Source organism: Aegilops tauschii, chromosome 2 (assembly GCF_002575655.3).
Source record: "Aegilops tauschii subsp. strangulata cultivar AL8/78 chromosome 2, Aet v6.0, whole genome shotgun sequence".
NCBI lineage: Eukaryota > Viridiplantae > Streptophyta > Magnoliopsida > Poales > Poaceae > Aegilops > Aegilops tauschii.
In genome coordinates this window covers 623,660,698-623,668,807 of record NC_053036.3, presented here as the reverse complement: position 1 = coordinate 623,668,807, position 8,110 = coordinate 623,660,698, and the positions used below count along the sequence as shown (strand labels likewise).

General features: G+C 41.9%; 1 long non-coding RNA gene across 1 annotated transcript; it reads right to left on the bottom strand.

Annotated features, from left to right (window-relative positions):
• Nucleotides 1-3,836: 3,836 nt before the first annotated feature.
• On the bottom strand, nt 3,837-7,858 carry LOC109764965 (uncharacterized). The gene is made up of 3 exons (XR_002233287.4): nt 7,317-7,858; nt 6,954-7,240; nt 3,837-6,203 (listed from the first exon to the last, which is right to left on the bottom strand). It is a non-coding gene; the product is annotated as an uncharacterized lncRNA (long non-coding RNA).
• Between the last annotated feature and the right edge of the window lie 252 nt (nt 7,859-8,110).

The following is an 8,110-nucleotide window of genomic DNA, read 5'->3' as shown; positions in this document are numbered from 1 at the left end:
TGCCTATAAAAGGAGGCCCGAGGCGACCAGGAGAGGTATTCGGCTCTTTTGGGCAAGTTACACCCCATAGCTAGCTCAAGAACACTCAATACACCCACCAAAGCAGGACTAGGGTATTACGCATCCTCGCAGCCCGAACCTTGGTAAACGATCCGTGTGCTTCCTGTTAGACCTGCTCTTCTCCCAACCCTGCGCCCGCCAACCATAGAAGGGATTCCAGTGATCCCATAGGTGTCATTTCCCTGACAATTAATATTACCAATTCTTTGACATTCATCGCAAGACAAGACAAACTTACGGGCATCCTTGAAGAGGGTAGGCCGATAAAAAACGGATTGCAATACCTTATGTGCAGTTCTATCTCCAGCGTGGTGTCCTCCATAAGCTTCGGAGTGACACTTGCGTAGGATATGTTCCTGTTCATGCTCAGGTACACAACGTCTAATAACACCATCTACTCCTTCTTTATAAAGGTGTGGGTCATCCCAGAAGTAATGTCTTAAATCATAGAAAAACTTTTTCTTTTGCTGGTATGTGAAACTAGGTGGTATAAATTTAGCAACGATGTAATTAGCATAATAAGCATACCATGGAGCAGTACGAGAAGCATTTATGATAGCTAATTGTTCATCAGGAAAGCTATCATCAATAGGTAGTGGGTCATCAAGAACATTCTCTAACCTAGACAAGTTGTCTGCAACGGGGTTCTTAGCTCCCTTTCTATCAATAATATGCAAATCAAATTCTTGTAGTAAGAGAACCCATCTAATAAGTCTAGGTTTAGCATCTTTCTTTTCCATAAGATATTTAATAGCAGCATGATCAGTGTGAATAGTTACTTTAGAGTCAACAATGTAAGGTCTGAACTTATCACAAGCAAATACAACTACTAAAAATTCTTTTTCAGTAGTAGCATAATTTCTCTAGGCACTGTCTAGAGTTTTACTAGCATATTGGATAACATTTAATTTCTTATCAACTCTTTTCCCTAAAACAGCACCTACGGCATAATCACTAGCATCACACATAATTTCAAAGGGTAAATTCCAATCAGGTGGCTGAACAATAGCTGCAGAAATCAAAGCTTTCTTAAGTATTTTGAATGCTTCTACACAATCATCATCAAAGACAAAAGGAATATCTTTTTGTAAGAGATTAGTCAGAGGCCTAGAAATTTTTGAGAAGTCCTTAATGATCCTCCTATAAAAACCGGCATGACCAAGGAAACTTCCTATACCTTTAATGTCCTTGGGACACATTATCTTTTCAATAGCATCAACTTTAGCTTTATCAACTTCAATACCTCTTTCACAAATTTTATGCCCCAAGACAATACCTTCATTAACCATAAAGTGGCACTTCTCCTAGTTCAAGACAAGATTAGTTTCTTCACATCTCTGCAAAACTCGATCAAGGTTGCTTAAGCAATCATCAAAAGAAGATCCATAGACAGAGAAGTCATCCATGAAAACCTCAACAGTCTTTTCACAAAAGTCAGAGAATATAGCCATCATGCATCTTTGAAAGGTAGCAGGTGCATTACATAAACCAAAAGGCATAGGTCTATAAGCAAAAGTACCGAAAGGGCAAGTAAAAGTGGTCTTTTCTTGATCCTCTTTTGACACAGGTATTTGAGAGAAACCAGAATAACCATCTAGAAAGCAAAAATGTGTATGTTTGGATAATCTTTCTAGCATTTGATCAATAAAAGGTAAAGGGTAATTATCCTTTTTTGTAGCTTTATTTAGTTTGCGGAAATCAATTACCATTCTATAACCTGTAACAATTCTTTGCGGGATCAATTCATCTTTATCATTAGGAACAACAGTAATACCTCCCTTCTTAGGGACACAATGGACATGACTTACCCACTGACTATCAGCAACGAGATAAATTATACCTGCCTCCAAAAGCTTTAGTATTTCTTTTCTTACCACTTCTTTCATCTTAGGATTTAATCGCCGTTGGTGATCAACAACCGGTTTAGCATCTTTCTTCAATTTTATTTTGTGTTGGCATAGAGTGGGACTAATGCCCTTAAGATCATCAAGAGTATATCCAATAGCAGCACGGTGCTTCTTTAGAGTTTTCAATAATTTCTTTTCTTCATGCTCTAAAAGGTTAGCACTAATAATAACAGGATATATCTTCTTTTCATCAAGATAAGAATATTTACGAGTATCAGGTTATGGTTTAAGCTCAAACCCGGGATCACCCTTGGGTGGAGGAGGATCCCCTAGGATTTCAACAGGCAAGTTGTGTTTCAAAATAGGCCCCTGATTAAAGAATACTTCATCTATTTCCCTTCTTTCATTCATAAACATATCATTTTCATGGTCGAGCAAATATTGTTCTAAAGGATCATTAGGGGGCACGGCAATAGAAGCAAGACCAATAATCTCATCTTTACTAGACATTTCTTTATCATGGGGTTGTCTACGAAATTTACCAAAATTAAACTCATGAGACATATCACCCAAACCAATAATAGTAACATCCTTTTTGCAATCTATCCTAGCATTAACAGTATTCAAGAAGGGTCTACCAAATATAATGGGACAAAAGTCATCTTGTGGGGAACCAAGAACAAGAAAATCAGTAGGATATTTAACTTTCCCACACAAGACTTCAACATCTCTAACAATCCCGACTGGTGAAATAATATCTCTATTGGAAAGCTTAATTGTGACATCAATTTCCTCTAACTCAGCAGGTGCAATATCATGCATAATTTCTTTGTATAAGGAATGAGGTATTGCACTTGCACTAGCACCCATATCACATAAGCCATGATAACAATGATCTCCTATTTTAATAGAAATAACACGCATGCCTACAACAGGTCTATGTTTATTTTTAGCATCAGCTCTAGCAATTCTAGCAGCTTCATTGCAGAAGTAAATAACATGCCCTTCAATATTATCAGCCAAGATATATTTAACCATAGCAATACTAGGTTCAACTTTAATTTGCTCAGGGGGTTTGGGTGTCCTAATATTACTTTTGTTGACTGCTACGTCTTGAGCTTGCGTTGGTTTTCCTTGAAGAGGAAAGGGTGATGCAGCACAGTAGCATAACTATTTCCCTTAGTTTTTGAGAACCAAGGTATCAATCCAGTAGGAGGCTCCTCAAAAGTCCCACGCACCTACACAAACAATCAAGAACTCGCAACCAACGCAATAAAGGGGTTGTCAATCCCTTCACGGCCACTTGCGAAAGTGAGATCTGATAGAGATAATATGATAAGATAATATTTTTGGTATTTTTATGATATAGATTGAAAAAGTAAAAGATGCAAATAAAAGTAGATTGAAAACTTATATGATAAAAGATAGACCCGGGGGCCATAGGTTTCACTAGTGGCTTCTCTCAAGATAGCATAAGTATTACGGTGGGTCAACAAATTACTGTCGAGCAATTGATAGAAAAGCGAATAATTATGAGATTATCTAGGCATGATCATGTATATAGGCATCATGTCCGTGACAAGTAGATCGAAACGATTCTGCATCTACTACTATTACTCCACACATCGACTGCTATCCAGCATGCATCTAGAGTATTAAGTTCATAAAGAACAGAGTAACGCATTAAGAAAGATGACATGATGTAGAGGGATAAACTCATGCAATATGATATAAACCCCATCTTTTTATCCTCGATGGCAACAATACAATACGTGCCTTGCTGCCCCTGCTGTCACTAGGAAAGGACACCGCAAGATTGAACCCAAAGCTAAGCAGTTCTCCCATTGCAAGAAAGATCAATCTAGTAGGCCAAACCAAATTGATAATTCGAAGAGACTTGCAAAGATAACTTGATCACACATAAAAGAATTCAGAGGAGATTCAAATATTTCTCATAGATAAACTTGATCATAAACCCACAATTTATCGGATCTCAACAAACACACCGCAAAAAGAGTTACATCAAATAGATCTCCAAGAAGATCGAGGAGAACTTTGTATTGAGATTCAAAGAGAGAGAAGAAGCCATCTAGCTAATAACTATGGACTCGAAGGTCTGTGGTAAACTACTCACAACTCATCGGTAAACTACTCTATGGTGTTGATGTAGAAGCCCTCCATGATCGATTCCCCCTCCGGCGGAGCGCCGGCGAAGGCTCCAAGATGGGATCTCGCGGATACAAAAGGTTACGGCGGTGGAAATAGTTTTTCGTGGTCGCGTCTGATGTTTTCGGGGTACATGGGTATATATAGGAGGAAGAAGTAGGTCGGTGGACGCTCGAGGGGCCCACGAGACAGGGGGGCGCGCCCTCCACCCTCGTGGCCGCCTCGTTTGTTTCTTGACTTCCACTCCAAGTCCTCTGGATCACGTTCCAAAAAGATCGCTTCCGAAGGTTTCATTCCGTTTGGACTTCGTTTGATATTCCTTTTCTTTGAAACACTGAAATAGGCAAAAAAAACAGCAATTCGGGTTGGGCCTCCGCTAGTAGGTTAGTCCAAAAAATGATATAAAAGTGTAAAGCCCATAAACATCCAAAACGGGTAATATAATAGCATGGAACAATCAAAAATTATAGATACGTTGAAGACGTATCAAGCATCCCCAAGCTTAATTCCTGCTAGTCCTCAAGTAGGTAAATGATAAAAACAGAATTTTTGATGTGGAATGCTACCTAGCATAATTCTCAATGTAGTTTCTTTATTGTGGCATGAATGTTCAGATCCAAATGATTCAAAATAAAAGTTCATATTGACATAAGAAATAATAATACTTCAAGCATACTAATAAAGCAATCATGTCTTCTCAAAATAACATGGCTAAAGAAAGTTATCCCTACAAAATCATATAGTCTGGCTATGCTCTATCTTGATCACACAAAGTATTTAACTATGCACAACCCTGATGACAAGCTAAGCAATTGTTTCATACTTTAGTAATCTCAAACCTTTTTCAACTTTCACGCAATACATGAGCGTGAGCCATGAACATAGCACTACATGTGGAATAGAATGGTGGTTGTGCAGAAGACAAAAAGAGAGAAGATAGTCTCACATCAACTAGGCATATCAACGAGCTATGGAGATGCCCGTTTATAGATATCAATGTGAGTGAGTAGGGATTGCCATGCAACGGATGCACTAGAGCTATAAATGTATGAAAGCTCAACAAAAGAAACTAAGTGGGTGTGCATCCAACTTGCTTGCTCACGAAGACCTAGGGCATTTTGAGGAACCCATCATTGGAATATACAAGCCAAGTTTTATAATGAAAAATTCTCACTAGTATATGAAAGTGACAACATAGGAGACTCTCTATTATGAAGATCATAGTGCTGCTTTGAAGCACAAGTGTAGTAAAAAGGATAGTAGCATTGCCCCTTCTCTCTTTTCTCTCATTTTTCTTTCTTTCTTTCTTTTTTCCCTTTTTTTCTTTTTTCCTTTTTTTTTCTCTTTCTTTTTTTCCTTTTTTCGTGGGCTTCTTTGGCCTTTTTTATTTTTGTAAAGTCCGAAGTCTCATCCCGACTTGTGGGGGAATCATAGTCTTCATCATCCTTTCCTTACTTGGGACAATGCTCTAATAATGAAGATCATCACACTTTTATTGATTTACAACTCAAGAATTATAACAATACTTAGAGCAAAATATGACTCTATATGACCATTTTAAATCGGGCGGCAGAGCATCACTGATTGGGTGCTCGGATCCAACTATCATCTACTTTGACCATCCGAACCACATGTGACAACAAGACTCATCCGATCTCTTGTCCTCTACTCAATGTCATGAGATATTAAGATCCAATGTTATTTGTCCAGGTCTGCTACCATCTACTTATACTAATCAAAAGGCAAACCAATCCACTTACGCCCAGTCTGTCAGGACTAAACTTGTACTCCTAACAGTGGGGCTGTAATATTTCCACAAGCGTTCATCTGGGCCTTATCCTACGCCATCTCCAAAGATTTAAAAATGCAAGTGTGGTTCAGATGAAGGTAAGGATAATGAGATACTTGCTTGCAGGAAAAACTCCCATGCTCGCTTGATGATGATGATGTCTCGCTTGATACTCCCTTGTCCGCTGAGACGGCACTTTGTCGCCGCTGGCCACCAGCGGCATTCTGCTCAATGGCGGCCAAGGCATGCCTTGTGGCTGTCCAGGAAGCTCGAATCAGGCTGGACCTCAGAAGAAACAGAGCACGGTCGTGTGATGTCCTGGCTGAATCAGAGTACATTGCCTAAGGAAATAAAATGGGCAAAAGGAGGATCGTAAAATAAGCAAAAGTGCAGAACAGCATTCTTAATTAAATTTAACCCTAGCAGAATACTTGGTTATCCATTGTATAACAACTCCACGTCCATGTGCAGCTCTGCTGCAATGGAGCATTCATTTGCGTAGTGATTTACTGAACCAATTTGAACTTAGTTCAAGCCGAGACTATTTTACAACATCTTATCTTATCCAGAAGAAAAATAACCTATACCAGTATAACAACTCCACGTCCATGCGCAGCTCTGGTACAATTGAGCATTCACTTGTTGTAGTGATTTACGAGGCCTCTGAAGTACTGAACAAACTCCAACTTACTTCATGCCGAGAAAAATTTACAGTACCTTATCCTATCCTGGAGGACACAATCTACACAGCAACAATTCCAAATCCCTTGGACAACCTGACACTACACTAAAACAAAACGTCCCGACTCTGAAGTCTCTATCCTAATCATGACAGAAATGACTTGGAAAAATGTATCAGTTCTCCCTAATACACGATAACTGATGTAGATAAAACTACTCTGTATAAAGTCTCTCATTAGCCTCTTGTTAGGTACTCAAATATATTTGGCAAACACAAATCTCAAAGCCAATTAACACATAGCCGACGTGTATTTCAGGATACAGATCAGATAGGGTAAGCAAAAAATGTATCCCCATGTTCATCAATTTACTAGCAAAGAAACTAGAGCAGAAGGTTCAGAGCAGAGCACCTGCATGAAGGAGTCAGAAGGGAGGATTCCCGAACTGAGATTCACCCCACGACGAAGGGGCCAATCTCCCCGGCCCGCATGCCGCGGGCGATCTCGTTGGCGACCAGCAGGCATGCCGACACCCACCCGGCGAGCACCGCCCACACCATGTCCACCATGTACGCCGCCAGCCCCCACAGCATGGTCATCCTTCCCTTTCCTTGTTCTGCCTAGCCTTAGCGTTCCTTACTTTGCTGGCGCTGCCGTTGCAGTTGCAAAGGAGGCAGGCAATTCCACAAACACCTAGCCTGCAGTTTTGAAGAGACGAAATGAAGACCGGGAAACGAATCAAAGAGCGGATGAGCAAGTAAATCTCCCCTTCACCTTGGCGATGGACCCCCAACCAGCACGCAACTGACGCCGGAATCTTGAACGGAGCCACATCCCTTGGACGTAACGACTACTAGTATCCGACGAAGACCTTGAGGTGCTCGGAGTACTCGGCCTCGCCCTCGCTCTGCTCCCCCTCGGCGTCCCCCACGGCCACGGGCAGCAGGAGCCGCCTCCGCGGCGCCAGCAGTGCGGACACGGCGCGCAGCGGGCCGCATGCAAAGGAGGCGGCGGCGGCGGGCCTGGCGGGGGAGGAGCGGGATGAAGTGGTGCGAGAGCGCGGTGGAGAAGAGGGTGGCCGTGTAGGAACTGCAGCCATGTTGGATCTGGACGGAGGGGAGGGAGGGGCGGAGCTTCGGGGAGTATTGCGCGCGACCGATGCTCGCCGGAACCGGCCGGCGTGGGTGGTGGAGGCGGCGAGGAGATCGTGGGGAGAAGAGCCGGGGTGGGGTGGACCGAGGAACATGTGAGTTCGTGAGAGAGTATTTTTTTAGGGATGAGAGAGTGGTGAGGTGGGAGTGTGGATCGGGCCGGGGTGGACACGCTTAGTAGTAGCGGGGGGTCTTACCTGCCCTACAACTACTTACTTAGTAGTAGTGCCGGTTTATAACCCTCGCTACTACTATGGCCTATCACCGGGGCATTGTTGGAGACCACTTAGTAGCAGCGCGGGTTTATACCCCTCGCTACTATTATCAACTTAGTAGTAGCGCGGTTTTTATACCCCTCGCTACTACTAATTAGCAGTAGCGCCTACTTTTAAACCGCGCTACTGATAAACTTCTGTG